The 23,974-nt window shown below is 44.4% G+C and overlaps 1 long non-coding RNA gene across 1 annotated transcript in view; it reads right to left on the bottom strand.

Moving 5' to 3' along the window:
- Positions 1 to 23,514, bottom strand: part of LOC126997509 (uncharacterized) — a 105,533-nt gene extending 82,019 nt beyond the window's left edge. The window contains exons 1-2 of the long non-coding RNA XR_007752164.1: positions 23,238 to 23,514; positions 20,875 to 21,019 (exon numbers count right to left, since the gene is read on the bottom strand). This is a non-coding gene — a long non-coding RNA (uncharacterized LOC126997509). The remainder of the gene's footprint in view (positions 1 to 20,874; positions 21,020 to 23,237) is intronic.
- Positions 23,515 to 23,974: the final 460 nt, after the last annotated feature.

Raw genomic sequence — 23,974 nt, forward strand, 5'->3', positions numbered from 1 at the left:
TGTTGAAGTGAATGAAGAGTTCTATTCGTAAATAATATAGGTTTGTAAACACTGACACATTAACGTAGCAAATGTTGTTAGACGAGAAGAAAATCAAATCACAGTAGATTATTTATAACCTTCCTTTGACAGACGCTTACATACAGACACAGGCAGACAGACACAGACAGACAGACAGACAGACTGACGAGACAAAGACACAAAGACATAAACATAGACAGGGAGCAAGAGAAGGAGAGTCGAGTGAGGGAGAAAGACACAAAGGGAAACAAAGCCTCGAGCCACACAAAGAGATGAAGAAAATCAAATCGAGGAAGCAAACACAATTACACTCTTGATGACCTCGCAAATGTCTCTTCTAAGTACACCTCCTTTTTCCCCACTCTTCAGAATTACATTATTACCTTCACTACCTGGTAATTAGAGGGCAGGTAATTCACTTACGCTCCTGCCTCACCCGAGTATCCCTTGACGACAAGTAACTCTCATCAAGGGCAACGGAAACACCTGTCGGAAGAGCCCCGGAAGATGTGGCTAGTCGAAAAAGTACAAAGACCCAAAGAGTGACACGCCAATACAACACTAATCATAATAAATCGCCGTGACTGATTACCTGTCTGATGCAAGGTGTGTAATTGGTTCCCTCACGCACCCAGGAAGAAGAGAGAGACAGAGGGAGAAACAGACCGATAGACAGGCAGGGAAAGAGGGTGTGAGTGAGTGAAGGAGAAGGAAGAAGAGAGAATTAAAGACGAGGAGAATCAGGTGGAGAAAGCAGAAAGAAGAAGAGAGAAAGTGAGGAAGGGAGAAACAGTTAGATCGGCAGATGGGGAAAGAGAGTGCTAGGAAATAAATGAAGGAGGAAGAAGCAAGAAAATAAGAGACAAAGAAAATCAGGTTGAGAAGACGGAAGGGGGAAGAGGTAGAGAGAAACATATAAAGAGACAGAGAAAGAGGGTGTTGGGGAAAAATGTGAAGGGGAAAGAAGCAAAAAGAAGCAGAAACGAAGAGAACCAGACTGAGAAGGCTTTGTATTCGTATTATATAACGCCTCGTCTGGTGGTGCGCCGCTACGCTAAGCAATATATTAATGGTCATGGGCCTTTGTTGTGTATTAATGTGGCAGGGACGATGTTAATGTCGATCCCACTCTGCTTCTGCTTATTAGGGAACGAAGATTACTCATGCTGGGCTTCGGATTGTAATGAAGCGACCCGCCTTTATGTTGTTCTGTTCCGCTCTGTTTGTTATTTTGTTCTCCAGTTCAAGTTCAAGTCGCTCTTTGATCTCTCGTGTTATTCCTTGCTGTATACGATGGTTGACTTGTTACTGTTGTTGGTGGTGGTGTTGTTGTTTGAGTTATTAGTGTATTTTTATTCTATTGCCCTTGTGTGTGTGTGTGTGTTTGTGTTTTTGTCTGTGTGTGTGTGTGTGTGTGTGTGTGTGTGTGTGTGTGTGTGTGTGTGTGTGTGTGTGTGTGTGTGTGTGTGTGTGTGTGTGTGTGTGTGTGTGTGTGTGTGTGTGTGTGTGCTCGCTCCACCCACTCAGTAATATCCTACTTTTCCTGCGTTTTGTTTTCCTCTCCTCAACTTTACACATTACCACATTCTGTTTGACGGGCACGCTGTTTTCTTTCATTAGCAAATTTCTTGTCTCTACGTCTGACCCCGAACTGCTCTGAAACGCAAAACAGCTGTAAATACTTTCGCCTGACAGTGCTTAATGTGTCCGCTGTGCCGTCCTGCGTAAAGTTGTAATATCGGTTGCGTGGAACTCTAACGTTATGGTCGATTTTATATTCTGAAATTTTCCAGCGCGTTCCCATCACCGGACACATTAATCTACGCACATTTCCCCATCCCCCAATCGTGCCCTTCCACCCCCATCACCCCTGCAGCCCACACCTCTTACGCTGGTCTCATAAATATCCACCACACGCCACCTTGCCCCCTCCAACACACTCCTGACACCCTCCCCCCTCACACACACATACAGGCGCTTCATCCTAACCTTCACCCTAAGGCCTCTGCTCCCTAAACTATCAAACTTGTCCTCTCACTACAGTCTTTCTTCTTTTGTCTGAGTCCTCCATTAACTTAACCGACTAGTTTCTTTCTTCCATCCACCATCCCATTAGGTTCTTTTCCCCTTGTGGTTTAGCGTTCGCCTTCACCATCTCACGCTACCCAATACACCATGAAAACCGTACCTACTACTCCTCTCCCCCTCTCTCTCTTTCCCTCTCTCCTTCCTCCATGTTTCTTCCTCCATAACTACCACGACTACCACCACGACCACTACTACCACCTTTCCCCCTTCTCTGCTTCCCTTCACTTTTCGTCCGGCATCAGAAACGACATCAACGACTTCATTACTGTCCATTAAGCCTCCTTCCTCATCTTTTTCTTTCCTTGGTGCAGCGCGAGCGAGGACAGATAAGTAAAAACGGTTATCAGGTAGTCGAGGGCAGACGCAAGAGGTAAAAGGTAAAAGAGCCCAGTAGGAATAATGGATGTGGACACGATGGTGATGAGGATGAAAAGAAGAGAAAATAAGAAGGGAAGGGACGGCTGAAAGGCTTCTCGAACACAACGAGGCGAAGAGGTGTGATGTTTTGTTTCGTCCTTTTGCTTTGTATGTATCGCTGAGAGGGAAACCTGAACAAGAGAATAACACAATACTCTGACACACACAAGCACCAACAGAAATTCATGAACTCTTTTTTTAGCAGAAGCAGGAAATGTCATAGTAGTAATAGTAGTGGCATTAGCAGTAGTAGCAGTAGTAGTAGTAGAAGTAGTAGCAGTAGCAGTAGTAGTAACAGTAGCAGTAATAGTAGAAGTAGTAGTAGTAGTAGTAGAGTTCTTGGTGCATTTAAAATCACAGTAACAATGGACGTGTACAAGGGCGTTTGGAAGGCGAGTAAATTTTCATCTATCCACCTTCTGCTCTCGTTCAGGACCTCCCGAATTCAAAGTCCACGCCCTCCACGAGACAACTTCCTCCTGTTTACCACAACAACCCTCAGGAAGTTGGAGCGGCTTCGTGTCCAAGTCACGCTGGTCTTGTTGCTCTCCAAGGCAACTACACGCCGCAAGTTAAGCACCTCGGAAAGTCAGGGCCAAGGTAATGATGCCCGCCCGAACTCCAGCAGGTTTTGCGTGAAACACGAGTCAGAGAGGATTAAGACTGGGTTCTCCTGAGACTGAAGTAACAACACCAGCGCCAGGGACCGTGACACAAAGAAACAAACATAGACAGTGAGAAATAGAGCATGAGTTGAGTGAGGGAGAAAGACACAAAGAGAAAGAAAACCGCGACACACACAGAGATGAAAAAAATAAGCTAGAGGAAGCAAACACAATCACCATCATGATGATCTCGAAAATATCTACTCTAAGAACACCTCCGTTGTATCTTAACTGTGTGCGAAGGAATGTCAGCCAAATACGTCATGTTGAGTCCTCACTACAACAACCGACAGACTGTAATAACTCCAAAGAAAGGAAATTGAAGGCATTAACACAGTCTACATGGAGAGAGCTATACGCATAAGCCCATAATGTAAGAGGTTCGGGGACGCAAGCAAGAGTTTCACTGGAGCTGGTAGTCACCGGAACCACAACTAAGCCACAGCGAGCGATGCACACACGAGGTTAACTTAGGTCCATCTCTTTGACCCACAAGATAGACCAGATAGACAAACAGGGAAAGAGGGTGCTGGGAAAACAGTAAAGAAGGAGGAGGAAGCAAAACGAAACAGAGACGAAGAGAATAAGGTAGAGAAGGTGGAAGGGGGAAGAGAGAAATGAGAAAAAGAAACAGATAGACAGGAAAAGAGGGTGCTGGGAAAACGGTAAAGAAGGAGAAAGCAAAACGAAACAGACGAAGAGAGTAAGGTAGAGAAAGTAGAAGGGGGAAGAGAAAGAGAGAAACAGACAGATAGACAGGAAAAGAGGGTGCTGGGAGAAAATAAAAAAAAAGGGAAGGAGAAAGAAGTAATGAGAAGTAGAGACAAAGAGAATCAAGTAGAGAAAATGGAAAGGGAAGAGAGAGAGAGAGAGAAACAGACAGACAGGAACAAAGGGTGCTAGCAGAGGTAGTAAGCAAGATGTCCCCACAGTTGCTACCGACACGCCATCTTCTTCTAATCCCTGCAGACCATCCTAAACAGCTCTTCCATATCAGCAGAATAAGTGAATTTCCAAAAAGTACTCCGGTTCCCCTTCACTGCCGAACCCCCGCACTCCTAACCTTTAAAAGACCCTCACCGCCACGCAATTTTTTACCTTAACAAGCTGCTGTCGACGGTGGATAATTAACAGTAATTCAGGAAGTGTCGCGACCTAATGTTGTTCGGGAGAGTCATTACCACACGCAGGACAAACAACAAGCAGCCCTACACTTCCTGATAATTGTGTGCGTGTCTGTGTGTGTGGTGTGTGTGCGTGGGGAAAACGTGTGTGTGTGTGTGCGTTTGTGTGTGTGTTTACAATGTCCGGGTTAGATAATAATCCGAGTTCCTTTGGTTCCTCATTATGTATTCTGTCAACGGGTAATCCCCTCACACAATTAGTTTTCCGCATCACGAAACGTAAATATTCCACTGTCGGAGGTGATTAATTGTGTGTTTTGCGACAGTGTTTATTATGAACGGGATGCCCTCATCGTCTACCCATTAATCACGATGCTAGCGGCTCCCCTGTGCTCCTATTAATCTTACGCCGAGTTAGCTGGATCAGATTAAAGAGGTGCCAAGCTGGGCCGGGGGAGGTTAAGGGTAGATTAATTTCTGGGGCGGCGAACAAAGGTGAGTAGGGTCCCGCTCCTCCTCATTTACACCCAACCTATTTACAGCATTTGAAACTATTACTGAAAGGCCTCACACCTCTTCTTTACTCCCAACCTATTTACAGCATTTGAAACTATTACTGAAAGGCCTCACTCCTCTTCTTTACTCCCAACCTATTTACAGCATTTGAAACTATTACTGAAGAGGAAAAGAACACAACCTGAGACGAGCACTAAACTTTGAGGTAGAGGGCAGAAGACCACCAGGAAGGCCAAGGGAGACGTGGAGAAGGGTGGTGGAGGAAGATATGAGGAGGCTGAACATCACGGAAGAAATGGCTATGGACCGGCAACAGTGGAGGAGGCTCATATCCCGTCCAGCCCCACCATAGGGTATAAATGGACGTTAAACGATGATGATGATGATGACACTATTACTGAAAGGCCTCACACGTCTCCTTTACTTCCAGCCTATTTACAGCATTTGAAACTATATTATTCAAAGGCCCCATATCCCTTATTAATCCCCACCCTATTTACAGCATTGAAACCTTATTATTCAAGGCCTCGCTCCTCTTCTGTTATTGCCATCCATCTTTGAGCATTTGAACCTTCATGATTTAGTGTTAGAATGCTAAAGCTATTCTAGATTACTTACCGTTGAAAGCCTCTACGGTTATAATTAAATACATACTTATAATTCATTAGCCGTTGATCCGCCTAAGTCCTTATTCTATTAACGTTTCGTGCAGTGGAATCCGGAACAGCTTATCTTACTCATAGTTTGGTGTGTTTAACTCCGACGTGCACACAAACACACACACAAAAAAAAAGCAATTTCTTACACATATAAAGAGACAGAGACAGAGATAAACAGTTCACTCTACGTATATATATCCAATAGTTGTTTCTTCTTTTTTCTTTTCAACCCCACTCCTAACACAACTACAATCCATTTATATTTTTTTATTAACAAGATGAAAAAGCAAAGGATCAATCTCTATATTATTTTCATTATCTATATTCTGCTATATTCCGTTTATCATTATTCATTTGTGTTTTAAGTGTGTCGGGGCTACAGACTTTGCAATATATATGTTTCTACTCTTACGGTTCTAGGTTTGAAAATAAAAATAAGAAAGATAAACGTTTTGCGCCAGAAGTAGTATTACACTCGTGTCTCCCTCGCCTTGTCTCCTCCGTGACAAGAACAGCTGGAGAATATACACAAAACAACACATCTTACTTCACGGGGAGGCTTACTGTCCCACGCACCTGCCAGCCACAGAGCCAGCCAGTCAGCAAACAATTTTCTGGGTCATAAGGTCCACTCAGATCACCTCCTCCTCGTCACTCTTGCACCACCTAGCTTAACACATCTTATTATAGGGAAGAGAGCTCCACTATTTTCTCATTCCCATTATTTTCCTTGCAAGCATTCTATTTAAAACGCACCTGAAGGAAAGCACCGTTTACTGTATCATACATTACCACTAACACATTTTATTTAAGGGATGAGAGCTCGACTATTGGCTCATTCTCACTATTTCCCTTACAATCCTTCTATTTTTAACCAAACCAAAGGAGAGCATCGTTTATTCTACCACTTCTGTGCACTTTGATATCACTTAACCATTGCCAACTAACTCTGACACACTAAAATGCACTACAATCTCCCCATCCTCATCATTGCTCTCGCCAGCTGCACATGGCGAAACAACCCAACCTCTGGACCCAATCCTTTCCATTGCCACAACATCTTTCTCTGCACTATAAATGACCTATCCATCTCTACCTCCATACGCCTCTCCCACATACACTTTTGTCTATCTCCCAAGGAAACAAAACCTCTGGAACTGCACTCTTTCACCCATCTTGAAGGACATATCTGTCGCCATGTATCTTCCTCAGTGCCATCATAGCAGACCCAACTGTTGCCACCTGTCTTTGCCTCTTTCTCTTCCTCTCTCCCCTGTTTTGCCTCTCCCTATCTCCCTTCTCCCTCCTTGCCTCTTTTCCTCTCCCTTCGCCTTCCTTCCCTATCTCCCTCCCTCTCTATCTTCACCCTCCTTGCCTCTCTTCCTCTCTCTTTTCCCTCTCCTTGTCTCTCCCCCTCTCTCACATCACCCTCCTTCCCACTCTCCCTGCCTCCCTTCACCCTCTCCCCTGTTGGGCCGCGGAACACATGGCATGAAAAATGTTAAAAAAAATATGACGTGAGTACAGGAAAAGCCTCTTGCATGGGGCTTGTTGCGGGCTACAGTGACACTCGTCCACATTGATTTTTTGTTCTACTTTTTTTTTGGTGTGTGTACGCGAGTTGACTTCCCACGGGACATACATATGCTACTGCTGTGATGATTTGAGTCGCTATATAGTTATTTATTGATGTGTGTTGAGCGTTCCTATACTCTCCACGCCGTAATGAAGCAAGCACGAGAATGCGAAGACAATTAGTGGGTTCAATGTCATGCCTGCAGTGATGTGGAATGCGTGAATATAGACATGCATTTTCGTCACACACATACACACACACGCACACACACACAGTCTCACATACACACACAATCCCCCCCGCACATACATACACTCACTATAAGCATTAAGTGGCATTTCCCAGACCGCCTGTACTGCCACATGTGCCTGTCTAAACTAACCGGACCCAGGGCAGCTACATGACACGGCTCACGCCCATTAGCTCTTTACGCAAGTACCACACCACTATGACCACCACGCCACCTACTACGTAAGCCGCGAGATATACAGCGAACACGGAAAACATGGCCAGCGATGCATGTTTTAACGCTTAAGGGTAAGGAATTGGGGGTTTTATAAGTGTGTTTGTGGATGTGGGTGTGTCTGTATATGTGGGTGTGAGGGAGGAGGGGGGTATGTGTCTTGCATCCACACACACATTGAAAAGAGTCGCGTTGACACCTAAGAGTTATAATCAAAGGCTTCACCTTAACACACTTACTTGTTTACTCCCTTACCCCCCATAATCCCTTGCCCCTTCAACACTCATCCTCCCCCTCAGCATAAACAACAACAGCAAACAAACACGCACAAGAAAAACAATTAATAAGACGAAGCGAACACAAGGATGGAAGGGAAGGCAGATGCAAAAGAGGACGCAGAAAATGGGAAAAGGAGTGAAAGCGCGGTAGTCGGAAAAGGAGGAGGAGGAGGAAGAGAGGAGGAGGAGGAGAAGGAGAAGGAAGAGGAGGAAAAGGAGGAGGAGGAGAGGGAGGAGGAGGAGGAGGAGGAGGAGGGGTCGTATTCCCGGGTCAACAGGTTAATTAGATTAGTGTGTGACAGTGAGTGAAGGGAGGGAGAAAGGGAGAGAGAGGGGCGGAGAAAGCGATAACGAGAGAGAGAGAGAGAGAGAGAGAGAGAGAGAGAGAGAGAGAGAGAGAGAGAGAGAGAGAGAGAGAGAGAGAGAGAGAGAGAGAGAGAGAGAGAGAACAGAGAGAGAGGGAAACAAGGGGAGCATGTACACATATCGTCCTCTGAACCTCACTGTGTCTGTTTGTATGTTTGTTCTTCTGTTGCCTTATCTGTGTCTCCAGGTCAGGTCTCTCTCTCTCTCTCTCTCTCTCTCTCTTATCAGGTCATACTTGTCTGTCACTGTCCCTTAAGAAACGTCGTGGGAAAAAACGTTATTGCTCGTGTTTATGTCTGATATTACGTTTGTGACATCCTGCCGGAGTCGCATGCATTCGAGTCTCGACATTCTTCCACGTTCTTTCTGTCAAGTCTGTGCTGTGTGTGTTTCCCCCTCGTATCTCTATGAATTTGCAAGGCTCGTGTGTGTGTTTGTGTACTTGTGTAATTCATGCTGGAGGGGTTTTGACTTTCTTATTTATTTTTGCCCTTGAGCTGCTTCTTTTACCGTAAAAAAAATGCATGTCTGTTTCATTTTGGGAAAGAGTGGAGAGACACAGACAGACCAATACTGAGATAAAATAAGTGTGTGTGGGAGGGTGTCCGTGTGTGTATGTGGCGAAGAGGTGATGAGTGTGTGTGGAGGATGTGCGTATATGTGTGTGCGTGGGTCGGGGTAAGTGCGTGAGTGGAGGGGGATATGTGAATGTGTGTGAGCGTGTGTGGAAAGGTGTGTGTGTGTGTGTGTGTGTGTGTGTGTGTGTGTGTGTGTGTGTGTGTGTGTGTGTGTGTGTGTGTGTGTGTGTGTGTGTGTGTGGGCGCGTGTGTGTGTGGAGAGGGGTGCGTATGTGTGTGTGGGTGTGCTTACGATTCTGAATAAGCGAGATATGCATTAATACAGGAAGGGGATGCATCATAACCAGATAAGGGTTCCGTAATATTAAGAGCTGCTGATGTCAAGCGGCACAAAGACCCCACTGGGTAGTCATTTGTTGGGGCTCGCTTAATATACCTCCATAGGGGGCTGAGGGGAGCGACGACCCTTTCCCTGGCAGGTTATTTACTACGGGTTGGTTAGTTAATATCTGCGCGGGGAGGAGAGGGGTGGAGCGGCCCTTGTTTGGACTTTTATTTGCCATTTGATTTTTAACGCGAGATGGAGTTCGAAATATTGGACGCGTTTTCCGTCGCATTGGGAATCAAGGTGTTTGAAAGCGTGTGATCTGTCAAGCAAAGAATCAGATCGCTCTATATCGCATTGAAAGGAAAGTGAAGCGGTCATGGAATTCTTAGGCGTGGAAAATATCATCTTGGGAATTCACACTTTGAAGAATATTATATGACATTCCTGTGGGTAGAATATGCGCAAATGTGTAAACGCGTTTGTGTCTGCTCACTAGCACAAACAAAGATTACCTCACCAATATAAATCTGTATTGAAAGATAATACAAAAAGCTATAACCTTCAACAAATCATTACCAAGAAATTATAAATCAAGTGGGAAGTCCAAAAATGTATGTATAGCAACTATGTATGTGGGGGGTAAGTGTGGATGTATCTGTATGTGTATTTTTGTGAGGTGGACATCGTAGCGACAACACCGTACTCGTCAACGCCAACTCCGGCTATACGGGCATGTGGCACGCTACCCAGAAGCCTGACCTTCGGGTTGTTTCTATAAGAGACAATCCTAAGTGGAGGATGCCAAGGAGCGCCCATAGAGTTCGTGATTTGACCAAGACGACAGATCTTGCCAGGAGGTACTTCGGATGAGAAGGGGGCCTGCATGGCGATTTGCCAGGGGGGACCTCCCGGACTTGGCGTCGTAGGATGGGCGAGGCGACGCGCCCCCCGGCGTATTCCCCCAATGACTGACTGGTATCGAAGCAAGAGTACAAACTTCACTAAAACCCTATTCAAACATTACCACTGACCTCACCTAAATACTGTGACGCGAAACACAGTAGCAATTACACCATACATTCCTCACTTTTCTATATACATACCTACATACCAGTGCCTTACGACCCCTCCCACCCCTAATTCACCCCACAAAAGACGGCACCACAAAACAAAAAGAGCGGGATAAAGGCGCAGCTCAGCCCTCGTGATAGAAGAGGCAGCGCCGTCGGACAGAGGCGGATCAGGATCTGCCAGAAATGTGAGCGATGCAATTTTCACGCCGAACGTGGAGGAGAGACGGCAACAGAAAGTAGGGAGAGGAGGGAGAGAGGGAGGAAGGGAAAAGTCGGTAGGGAGAGGAAGAAAGAATGAAGGGAAGGAGGACGGCAACAGACGGTAGAATGAGGCGGGAAAAAGTAGGAAGGGGAAGGAAGAGAGGAGGAAAGGAGGGAAGGAACGAGGGAGGAAAGGGAGGGAACGGACAGTAGGATAGCGAAAAAAGAAGGAAGAAAGGAAGGAAGGGTAGAGGATGGAAAAAGAGAGAGAGGAAGGGGAGAGAAAATTAGGTGCGGAAGGAATAAGAGAGAGGTAGGGAAGGGAGAGAGGAAACAGAGGGAAAGGGAGAGAAAAATGAGCAAAGACGCAAGAAAGAGAAGGAATGACGGAAGGAAGGATTTTAGGAGGGAAAAGAAAAAAAGGAGGGATGAAGGGAAAAAAGGAAGGAAGGAAGATTAGTCGGGGAAATGAAGGAAGGAAGAAAGCAGGAAGAGGAGGAAAGGCGTGAGGGAAGAAAAGGAGGAAAAAAATGAGGGAAGCGGAGGGAGAATGGAGGAAGTGAAAAGAGAGAGAGAGAGAGAGAGAGAGAGAGAGAGAGAGAGAGAGAGAGAGAGAGAGAGAGAGAGAGAGAGAGAGAGAGAGAGAGAGAGAGAGAGAGAGAGAGAGAGAGAGAGAGAGAGAGAGAGAGAGAGAGAGAGAGAGAGAGAGAGAGAGAGAGAGAGAGAGAGAGAGAGAGAGAGAGAGAGAGAGAGAGAGAGAGAGAGAGAGAGAGAGAGAGAGAGAGAGAGAGAGAGAGAGAGAGAGAGAGAGAGAGAGAGAGAGAGAGAGAGAGAGAGAGAGAGAGAGAGAGAGAGAGAGAGAGAGAGAGAGAGAGAGAGAGAGAGAGAGAGAGAGAGAGAGAGAGAGAGAGAGAGAGAGAGAGAGAGAGAGAGAGAGAGAGAGAGAGAGAGAGAGAGAGAGAGAGAGAGAGAGAGAGAGAGAGAGAGAGAGAGAGAGAGAGAGAGAGAGAGAGAGAGAGAGAGAGAGAGAGAGAGAGAGAGAGAGAGGAAGGAGGAGAGGAAGAGAGAGACGAAAGAGGTACGAAGGAGGAAACCAAGGAAGGAGGGAATGAAAATAACGAAAACCGGGAGGAGGTTAAAGAACGTTGGAATTACCCGCAAGATCTAGATACACACCATTGTCTTGCTCCTCGTTCTTTTCGTGGTAAAAACTGCTATATATTTTGCAATACATTTTTTTACAAATATAACCCCTAGCATTTTATTTTTAAATCTTATCTTATTACTATTTATATTATTCTCAGACGCTATTAACAAATATTACCACGGGCCTATATTCTCAGACGCTATTGGCACTCACAACAAATATTTTCAAAGGCCACACTTGAAATCAGTCTGGTATTTGTGAGTGTCGTTCGCATTGATGGTTCAGAAGACTTGTCAAACTATCATTAATTCCATAAAACTACCCATGGAAATACCCACAGCCTCTATGGAAACCTGGCCTAATATGGGTATGTAAGCCCAGAAATGTTTGAGAATATGGGGATGGAAATACCCACAGCCTCTATGGAAACCTGGCCTAATATGGGTATGTAAGCCCAGAAATGTTTGAGAATATGGATCCTGCCGTCGGCGAGTCACAAAAACAATCACCACGCTACCCAGACCAAGACCAAGATCCCTCAACGCGCGTAGGTATCGACGGGGATTAAGACCTCGCAATGGGATATCAAAATAAAAACACGAAGTCGCATCAAAGATACACGAACCACTCAGCGCCTTGCCTGCAGACAAAGTTAGAGGATAAAGAATCAAGCAAAAGAAGGGGATCAAACACTCCTGCTTCCACGGCATAATCGGATGCCAGTGCCACGTTTTAAGGTTTCTGCGCCTCGTTGACTGTTTGACTAATGGAGTTGAGGACCCGAACGAAACCTACTTTGCCAATAAAGCGAGTGAAGGTTCAAAAGGGATTGTATAGGGCAGGTTCTTCAGAGTAAGGTTTTCTGAGCACCAGGTCTTGAGACTGGGTTTGCATTCGTTTACAAATAGATAGGAAATACACGGAGGAAGGCATACGGGAGTTGAAGATCCAAAACCTACATTGCCGATAGATAAAGTGAGTGGAGGAACGAAAGGAATTGTATAGGGCAGGTTATTCTGATTAGGTTCTTTACAGTATCAGGTTCGAGTTTATTATCTTCGTCTCCATTGTGTTAGGGATAGGTAAATAAAAACTAGACGACAATGTTAAAAATATATCAAAATAGTAGAATCAAGAGTCATACATTACGGCACTCACTATAAATAAAATTCGCCTGAGCCACTAATGGGAAAGGTTCGTCCAAGTGGCCCCTCGAGAGAGCCTACCGACTCTACAGACAGCACAAAAAAGACTTCTAAGAACGCTTGTATAAGAGTCATGAAAATTTGGAAAAAGAGAAAAGGGTGTTGTTCAGGCAAGTTTCTCCAGCCTTTTCCAGTGTTTTCTTCTTCCTACGAGCTTGGCGCCTTCCATGAGGGCAGAAATAGGAAATCTCTGGCAGCAAATTGTATCAAGATTTTGTAATTTTCTCTCTTTCTCTCTTTTTTTTCGGAGCAGCTTTCCAAAAGGCGTTGGTTTAAAGGGGAAGGGTGAGAGGTGGCCAGGATGTGACTCCCTGCACTGAGGCAAAAAATATATCACGAGGGAGTTTTTTCACATTCACCACATTCCTCGTATTTTCTTATGCAGTCACGTAAAATAAATAATAAGAAGTCGAAAAGAATGTATGTGTGTGTGTGTATATGCGCGCGTGATCCACAGAGATGTAACTTTTAACATATTGAAATCTTATAAGACGAAAGAAAGAAAATATAGTTTAGACTTCAATATTTTACGTGTGTGTGTGTGTGTGTGTGTGTGTGTGTGTGTGTGTGTGTGCGTTCCCCTTCACCTCTCTCTCTCTCTCTCTCTCTCTCTCTCTCTCTCTCTCTCCATCAACCCTCCTCTCTCTCTTCCTCTCTCCTTTTCACCCTCTCCTTTCTCTCTTTTTTCTCTCCCTCTCTCTCTCTCCCCCTCCCCGAACACAAACTCACTTAAGCCTTTCCTTCCTTCCTGTCAACATCCTTTCCTTTCTCATCTCGACCAAAACTTTCCTCATTCTTGCTTTCTGTCAAACCATCAATTCCTGAGCCATCAATCGTTCGTCTTTTTTCTTCCATATTTTTTATCCCTCGTTTCAAGTCTTCAACGGAATCATTAAGCTAATCTCGAAGCCAATAATGCACAAAAGTTTTTTCATCACAAGTTTTTAAAAAGAATTATCGACAAATAGACGGGCCACAGCTGACGTTAATAAAGCGTGGTTCACCCAAGGGAAAAATTGGTTATTATGTCTGTTTGCTCTGAACGAATATATATTTTGAAAGTGAATGAAAACGGGGAATTTACCAAAAGAAGAAGCAACAGCAAATCAAGGGACAAGGAGGAGGAGATGGAGGAGGAAGAAAAGGCGTAGAAGGAAGAAATGAGGAAGAAGGAATCGAAGAGAGAGAGAGAGAGAGAGAGAGAGAGAGAGAGAGAGAGAGAGAGAGAGAGAGAGAGAGAGAGAGAGAGAGAGAGAGAGAGAGAGAGAGAGAGAGAGAGAGAGAGAGAGAGAGAGAGAGAGAGAGAGAGAGAGAGAGAGAGAGAGAGAGAGAGAGAGAGAGAGAGAGAGAGAGAGAGAGAGAGAGAGAGAGAGAGAGAGAGAGAGAGAGAGAGAAAACTCAAACATTATCCCCAACATATGGCGTCATTAAACTTTTACACTAAGTTGGATGTGTTCGTCCCGGCAAACATATTAGTCGGTTCCTGCCCACACTGGCGACGCGGCCCTACGCTCACGAGGCTTTACCGAAGTGATCACTCTTCGTCAGGTTTACACACACTTACGCTTCGCTTTCAAGACTGACGACACTTTCCAGGCAACGAGGCTTTCCATCTCCCCAAGTGACCCTTTTCTCTTGTCTCTGCCTGCCATGTGTTTGAAGGTACAGTTAACTTAACCTAATTCTAACACAAGAGTGTATGCGAGTGAACAAGAAAACAAGCAGAAAGGTACCAGCACACATAAAGAAGTAAGATTACTTTGTCTCACGTTGAAAAAGGAGTGTGATGAAGACTTTTTGGAGATGCTAAACTTTATACAAGATAAATATGTTGAAATACGATGCATGATAACGCTAAATGTGTATATATTTATCTGTGTTGCCGAGGATATGCCGGCGTCTCGTCACGAGCAAGGAGTGGCACGCGCTGTGACTTGTAAGCTTTGTCCTCGTCTCTTCTGCAGGCGAACAAACCCCGCCGCCGGGCTGCCGCTCTGTCACGTCTTTATGAATGGCTTCAGCCTCGAGGCAGCCTCTACTGGAAAGGAATCTATTAAACGGTCCAGTTCAGACGCTGATATGAAGAGCTAGCCAAAAAGTTTAATATATTTCCCCTTTTGCAGGACAGCCAAAAAGATGGAGTTGAATGTCAGAAAACATGCACTTGCATAGACACCATGTATGTACACACCATACACACCCAAGATATGACTTTCTCCGCGAGTTAAAAACGCACGCACGCACGCCCGCCCGCTTGCACGCACGCACGCACACACGCTCGCACTTTCGCTCTGTTTTCAGCATCATATTTTACAGTTTTTCCCCTCCCACCGGCTTCCTGCTGCTGCTGACCCGGCGCCGCGGGGGATGTGTGGTGTGAGTGGGGGCGGCCTTGGCCTTCCCCTCTCCGCCCCTCGCCTCGCCTCGCCCCAGCACCTGACGGGCGCCGGTCAGCAGCACACCCGCCCTGCTCGCCACACCTTTAGGTCAAATGGAGGGAGCTCATGGACTGATGGTCACCTCCGGGCGCCGTGCGGGACGCCGCCCACACCCCGCTGGGAACAATGTCCCTCTTCCAAGGCGTGCCGTGTTGTACCTAAGATGTGACCTTATTCTTTTCAACAAAAATGAACACCTTTAAAAACATATATTCCATTTTCAGTTTCTTCCCTTATTCCCTGGCGTGGTGTAATGTAGCGGTTCTCTGTTCTGGAAAAGCTACAAAATTGTAGCATTTTGTACTTTCCTTGAAGGCTTCCGACTACTGGTGTATGAAAAGGATTATTTTACGATTTGTGTTGCTCTTGTTTGATGGGTTATGTGTCTTGGTTGTATGAATCCATCTACCGCGATGAAAGATCGTAGTGATTATTAATCATATGCTCAGTTTCTGAAGTGGATTAGTACCGGCTCAAACTCAATTTTATTAGATACAACAACACATAACCGAGATAATATACAAGCATCACTGACTTACTAACATTACTAACGCCTTTCTTTGAGCTAAGTCACTTCCGTCAAGCTTCAATTTCCACCTTAAATCTGTCTTTGTCTAGCACACAGAAAATGGAAAACAGTCAACACGCGCCTCCGTTCCTCTCAAACTTACTCCATAGCCAAAACGTAACAAAAAAACAACAACTACAAAACAATAACCACATCTCTCTTCCGCTCCTCACCCGAGCCACTCTCCCTTGACAGCGCCGCGGCCCTCGTTCTATTCCTTTAACTATTCTTTCAGGCTCAAAAAATCATTTCCGTTTCGGCTCGGGTCACTGTGAGGATTGTACGGTGAGCCGCCCTTCCTCTTTCTCTCCCTCCCTCTCTCGATCCCCACCTACCACCCCCTCTACCTTCCTCCCTCTCCCTACCTGCCTACCTCCCTCTCCTTTCCCATTCTCTCTCAACCAATATAGTCTCCCGTAAAGGCCCATTCATATACACAAGTGCCAGTCTTTATAATCACACCATCAGTGAATTTGCGGACTCGAAGTTCATAAAAGAAAACGCAAAAATACAAAGGAAATAGAAGGGGATACTTTCCTTTCCTTTTTTTCCCATTTTCCCGTTCATAAAAGGTGTGTGTGTGTTTGTGTGTATGCGTTGAAGGCTAAACAGAGAGAGAGAGAGAGAGAGAGAGAGAGAGAGAGAGAGAGAGAGAGAGAGAGAGAGAGAGAGAGAGAGAGAGAGAGAGAGAGAGAGAGAGAGAGAGAGAGAGAGAGAGAGAGAGAGAGAGAGAGAGAGAGAGAGAGAGAGAGAGAGAGAGAGAGAGAGAGAGAGAGAGAGAGAGAGAGCACGTCACTCACCGCTCAACGCTCATGGAAAAGTCTGCAAAAATAAAAATGGAAAATTCCTTTGACTAGGCACGTTATCCGCCTCTCTTTTATTATCTGCAACTTATTTTTTCTTTTTTCGCTGGCCTGGTTTTGTTTTGTTTTCTCCATTTTTTTCATTTTAAGTGTGACTGTAGCGGCAAAAAGTCCCTCCCAGGCGGCCCTTGTGTTTGTTTATAATGCCTTCCTCTTTGACGGGACACACACACACACACACACACACACACACACACACACACACATACACACTACATAATAACAGTCTCCAAACATTCCCTAACCCAAACTTAAGCACAGACAACACCATTTTTTTCTTCCTTCCTTTCTTTTTATTTTTGTTTTTTTCTCTCCTCCTCATCCTCCCTTCTTTTCCTCCTCCTCCTCCTCCTCCTCCTCCTCCTCCACCTTCTCTTTTTCCCTCTCGTTAGTGAAAAAAAAGAGGACAGTGATATATGAGGAACTGAAAGACTGACGACTGAAAAAGAAAGTGAAATATGAAAGAAAGAAATGGGAAAGAAAAAAGAAAGGAATAAAAGTTCGAGATATTAAAAAAAAGACAAGGACACAGAGGACCAGACAGATGGAAAGAGGCAGCAGGAGTCCATTTTTTCTTTATTCACGGGAATCTAAAAACTACTTTCTATTCTAAAATTGTTATCAGGGGAAAAAACAGACCAGAGGAACGAAAAACTCATCCCAGAGAGAGAGAGAGAGAGAGAGAGAGAGAGAGAGAGACCTATCATCAACTCTTATATGTCAGAAATTAGTGTAACTTTAACGTAAATAGGTCAGCTGAGCCTTGAACGTCACCTTCAGGTTTCTGTCTCGCATCAGAACACAAACTTATATAATTAAGAAAACATCATGTCAACGAAAAAGAGCATTAGGATGAACCAGTAAAATGCAATCAACCCCCTGCCATGCCTGCAAATACGTCACGCACACACGCACACGAACACACGCCCACACCCACCCACCCATCCACACACACCCACACCCACCCACACACATACACACACAGAGGCTTAGTTTTCTTTTTCGTTTTTCCTCCTTTACCAGATATCTCCTTCCCCACCCAACCCTCCCTCTCTCCCTCCCTCCCATTGTGCATGCAGGCATCGACTTTCTCCGCGAGTTAAAAAGCTTCAGGAAAACAAGTCCGGGAGCATTTTTACCTCACCGTTGGCCAAACAATGAGGGACAGACGATACCCGAGCCGGAGATTCGATGCCCATGTTCGTGTTTGCATTTTTTTTTCTTTTTTTTTTTCTCCTTTAGAGCCACCCAAGAACGTAAAAAAGAATAAATAATTGTGCTTCGATAGAAATATTTCTCGTTAATCAGTAGTAGTAGTAGTAGTAGTCGTAGTAGTCGTAGTAGTAGTAGTAGTAGTAGTAGTAATGTGGATGAGGATGATGATGGTGACGGAGGTGTTAATAATGAAAATAATGAGAAGAAGAAGAAGAAGAAGGTAAATAATAAAAAGAAGAATAAGGAGAAGAATTAGGAAAAGAAAAAGGAAAATAAGGAGAGCGAAAAAAAGAAATACAGAGAGGAGGAAGAGAAAGATAACGAAAAAGAAACGAAAAGAGAAAGTAGAGAAAGAAGATGAGGAAGAGAAAGAAGACGAAGAAGAAAATGAAAACAACGATGATGGAAAAGAAAAAAATTATATCCATTACTATTATCATTATTACTGCTACTACTATTATTACCGTTACTATCAACACATTATTCAAGCGATCGTTAGCAGTGTCTTCCCGTGATAAACTTGCAAATCTTCACAATACCGTCTTCCATAAAACAACATCGCCACCTGTCCTCATCCGTAAAATTAAGCCTTGATAATAGTCACGGTTCAGGGCATTCCATCAACACAAACCACCTTGCCAACGTTACCAACTCGGATACGGTCACGCACACTGTTACCACCACCACCACCGCCACCACTACCTCCATGCATGCACCGCCATCACCACCGCCGCCATCGACTTTCCAGAGCAGCGATTCCTCAACATTCTTCTCCATCCATCACTATCACGAGTCTTGGTACAGAAAAAGCACAAACGGCACCTCCACACACTTCACCCTCACTTCTTTTCACCTCAACTCAGCATACACGCATCTCACCTTTCCTAACCTCACCTCACCTCCTCCTACCTTACATTTCCTAACCTCACCTTACCTCAACCTCCTCTTATCTTACCTCTCCTAACCTCACCTCAACTGAACCTCCCTTTTCCTAATCTCACCTCAACTTACTCTTACCTCACCTTCCTAACCTCGCCTCAACCTCCTGTAACTCTCCTCTCTTCTTACCTCACCTCACCTACCCTCACTTCACCTGCCCTACTTCAGCTCACGTCAGCATGCTATAACCACATAAATCTTCTCTTCAAATGGCCTTGCCCCTCACAACCTCATCTTTCCTCCATTATTTTTTATACTAAGTTTCTACCTGCCCTGAGTCTGAAGATGCCCTTAACCTAATTATATATGCATCCTCAGTAATTAAACTTTTTATCTAAGGACGTGATGAATAATGAATAATGGAAAGAATAAGGGAGAGGAAGAAGAGAAAGAAGAGGAAGAATATGATAACGACGATGATGGAAAAGAAAAAAAATATATCTATCACTACCATCATTATTACTCCTACTATTATTATTATTATAGTTATTGATTTATTTATCATTCCTTGCTTTGTTTTATTCTACTTGTATTTATTAAGCATTACTACGGCACTGTATGACCCACAATTAGACGTTAAAAATCTGCTCTGGGTTCTAATGTAATCAATGAATCAGTAAAAGACAGAGAGCAAATTTTCAATACGGGTAAAGTTAATGAACGCGTAGTCGCCTCCCTTCGCCCTCCTCAATACCATGCTCGGATATCCTACACGCCTTCACTCCGACCGGGCTGATGCGCCACGCTGCAACTATACAACGCGGGAAAGGCGATACCAGTCTGCTCTGAATACACGTTGGAACACTGCGTTACCAAGAACCATTACCGCCTCTCGACTAATATCTCTACAATTACCATCACCACCACCTCCACCACCACTACGATTACAATTACAACAAGGCAACCACAAAAAAAATTAACACAGCCACTGCCTATCTTGGTGAAGGGTACAAGGTAACCCGATAATGCATTGCTGGCGAAATTTACCCATGAAAGCCACACCTAGTCCAGTGTTTTGCCTCTCCTAATGACTGATGGTGGAGGTGGAGGTGTTGGAGGTAGTGTTGGTGGTGCAGGTGGGTGTGGTGGTGATGATGGTGGTAGTGACGCTTTGAGAATACCACCTAGACCAGCATCAGCGGATTGTTTTACCGTTCATTCTATTCAGTGCCTAAAATTTGTGGTATATTAAGTTATCTTTGCTAGTAGGTGTGTTTATGAGACAGAAGAAGCACTATATAAATCCAAGTACATGGTGTCATTCGTCATTCAAGTTAAGTGTGAGAATGACAACGGACGAGAAGTTATGGTGTACATATTTGGTCTGTTAAGCATTTATTATTATTGATGACTCAAGGAAAGTATTCTACGCAGCGAGTACTTTAAATTCCACAAAGAAAACATTATCTGAGTGTGAGATGAAGTGATAAGACGAAGGTTTGTGATATTCTGTACCACATATTATAACCTTTTGTTCCAGGTTTTTTTCCTTCATGACACACACACACACACACACACACACACACACACACACGTTATGGTCCCTTGTCACTTAAAAATCTGTTCCTCTTGTGACATTGAGAGATGAATTGAAGTTGGTTGGTCAGCATCCCTTCCCCCACGTTATTACGACTGGAGGAAACAATCTATCACAACCTCTCATTTATTGCATGCCTTAACTAGCTAAAAGAAGTGAGGCTGTAGTGCCTTTCAGTTACGTTATGGTAGGTCTCCCGTTGCTTCACCTGTTACCCATGAAAGGTGAAATAGAACTCAGCGACGAAAACGACAGAAAACGGACTCCTATGCTAGACTCAAAGGGTAACTGTAGTATAATTTACGTCACTACTTCCTACGGTTTTCCAAGAGGATTGAAGGTTATTAGAGGAAACAAATGACGACAGGATAGTCTATCGTAAGGTAGGAACCGAGATATGGGCATGTTAATAGACCCAATCCCCAATCCCCAATCTCCCAAGAAAATCCCTCGAGTAGCCTATCTGACGTTTATACATGTTGAACAATACTACTGGGACGAAAATGAGCACTGCAGCCACCCACAGTTATATCGTATGCACCTAACTTTACTTTACCTACAAAACATAAAAAAACGTACATTTAAAAACACATGAGCAGCACTTCTTACCTTGCTTAGAGTGGACTGCAGAAGGAGACAAATCACACTGGTAGGCCACACAAGGCAGGTCTGGGTGTACTTGTGCCGCCTTGAGCAAACAGAGGTTAGTCTTCAACCGTGTGTTCCCTGAGGCCTTGGCTGCATTCAACTCCTGCTGCAACATAACATTCACGTACGTTAGAGAGCTGTGACTGAAGGAACACTAATCATTTCATAGTATAAAGTCGGTATGAGTCATGCCGTAATATCAGGTATCAGTGATTGTACTTCTTGCATTTATTTGAGGAAAATGTCGTATCTATTAATGTTTGTATGGTTACTACTAACCTTCGCCGACTGGTCAGTGTGTACAGAACCTCGACCCTGTCCAAGGGTGCACAACAAGACGAAAAAACACGCATCTGTGGCTCTGTGGGGTGTGCACAGTTTGAGCTGCGGACGGTGGTGAAAAAGTCGGAATAACGGATAAAATTGTCGAAATTAACAATGTCTTTTCCCCTTTCAGACCAGTAACTGACAGACACACACAAGAAACGATATTCAATTACGCCTCAGGTTAAAAGCATCAATTACCAATGCTTGTTTTTGTGAAAAAGATAAATCGACGTTTATAAATCTGATACAATTACCGTATTTTTATTTATCATCGCACATTAATTAAGGGCTTTCACACTGGTGCTGCCCTCACCGTCGTCGTGTCAGGCGGGTGTAGGCCTATAATGTAGCCTGGCATTCAAATCACAGCTGATCACCACTGAGACGAGGTTGGGTGGGCGGCAGGTGTCTTAATTTTAACCTTACAAGTACCCAATGAGTCCTTATATCTGGAAGACATCTTCCCAAGTTTGCGTGTAAATAGTTTTGTTTCCCATAAATCATTCAAAGAGAACGAATGCTTTGAAGAAGACGAATTTTAATATGGGTAACTAATGTAGATATTATAGCGGTAAATAACACGTAGTTTTGAATACTTTTCAATGCTACAATGTTAAGTGAAAATGAATTTTTACTTAATGTGTTGAGAGTTGTTAGTGCCCTCTTCCATTTTCCTCTCATGGTTCTTCCGCCTCCTATTCTTCCCTGTTCCTGAGTCTCATGTAAACAAAATGACTGGCATCTGAATTTCCTGACTTTCCCCTATGGCCTACATTATCATTCTATTGGCTGTGGTAGACAAAACGTGAGGTGAGCAACTGCCTCCCGTATTCTATTCATCCCTGTTCTTTATTGAAGCACTGTCGTACGAGAAAGGGGGGGGGGAGGTGAGTGAGGTGCCGCCCATGAATTAAGACGGGTACAATCCTATATTCATCTGTCTTTTAGTGAACACTGTAAATGTGGGAGATGCGGGGTGAGCGTGATGGGGGGGTGAGCCCGTGTAGCAGGTGAACACTTGTGAATTCACTCCTGGTAGACCTTGTGTCTTAACGGAATAGGTTTAATTTTCTTGCTCATTATTTGATCATTTATTAAACTTTTAAGCCTTTATAGAAAGTTTATTTGATCTTAATCACACTCGAAAGGATTAAAAAAAAGTTAGCACAGAAAAAATATCCTTTCGAAAAATAATAGAAACTAATCGCATGTCTTAAAAAAAAAAATCAAAATATATAATGCGGTAAAGATTCGTATTTGGTCCGTGCCAGTATCTCATAATCTACTTTATGAAACATCAGTATCTCTTCATATGTCTTTTCTACAAACCTTCAACAGTCATGGAAACGCTTTGAAAATCCAATTCAAGGACTTTTTTTTTACACATGAAAATAGAGGATAATGTTTACGAAAGCGCGTCGCCTCCTCTGCTGGCCGCGGCGACGCTGCAGCCGCCGCAAACGCAAAATAGCTCGCAGAGGGCTTAGGGTCGGGGAGCATATTTAAACTACTCCAACCGAACTTTAAGACCTACTAACGGGGGGGCTGCGCCCCCCTCGAACCCCCTTCTAACCCCCCTTCTAACCTTCTGGACCCCCCCCTCATGTATATGTGACTTATTTCAGCGAGGAGGTATTTCTCGCAACACCCGCTGCAGCGTCGCCGCGGCCAGCAGAGGAGGCGACGCGCTTTCGTAAACATAATCCCATATTTTCAAGAGTAAAAAAAAAGTCATTGAATTGGATTTTCAAAGCGTTTCCATGACTGTTGAAGGTTTGTAGAAAAGATATATGAAGAGATACTGATGTTTCATAAGGTAGGTAATGAGATACTGGCACGGACCTGAAACGAATCTTAACCTATAATGCCTACAATAATATTACTCTGTCACAATTTTACGTCGCAAATAGCTGCCTCAGATACCAGACGCCTCCCCGAGTGTGTTATGGCGCCGCCTCGCACACTGCCGCCCCACAAAGCCCCTTCAAGGAACTCACCTCTAGGGAACGCTGGCTGACTTTTCCGGCGCTTTGTCCGCCCAGATCCTTCAGTGGGTGATGTCGATCCTCTCGTCCTGCAGATGCCTAAGTATAGCACCTCACGCAAGACAACAAAGCACAAGGCGGTACACATAACACGCACTACCTCTCGCCCACGTCCTCCAGCCCCCGTCCTCTCCGCTCCACTGTGCCCGCCTGGCGTCCCGTGTTCGTTCCGTGGCGTTCGAGTCCAAGCTTCGAGCGTCGACAAGTGTCCTGTACTCTAGTGATAGTTACGTCCCTGCCTGTTCAGTGGTTATTTCTCTCTCCCGATGAAACTAAATATAAAATAAGGTCATGATAATGATATTATTCTACTGTAGCCTACTATGCAAAATAACTCTCTACATTATCTGCTCTCCACCTTCACCTTACACCCTTTTTTACTCCCATCTCTCCCTTCCTTCACTTTCTTCTTTCAATCTTTTCCCTTCATATCTTTGCCTTTAATTCTCCTTGCCCCTCTTCCCTCCCTCCATTTTTCTCTCTGCTTTCCTCGCTCCCTGACTCATCTTTTATCATATCTAGAAGAGACGAATAAAATTATTTATTGATGGATCATTAATTTGGCGATGTCCATAAATATATTTATTAACATTTTGACGTGACAAAGGTCCATACGAGTACCACTTTAGTAACATCCTAACATCGCTACACTTTCTAGAGTACAAGACATCTTCCCTCACAAGAATATT

The sequence above is a fragment of the Eriocheir sinensis genome, chromosome 12 (assembly GCF_024679095.1).
Source record: "Eriocheir sinensis breed Jianghai 21 chromosome 12, ASM2467909v1, whole genome shotgun sequence".
NCBI lineage: Eukaryota > Metazoa > Arthropoda > Malacostraca > Decapoda > Varunidae > Eriocheir > Eriocheir sinensis.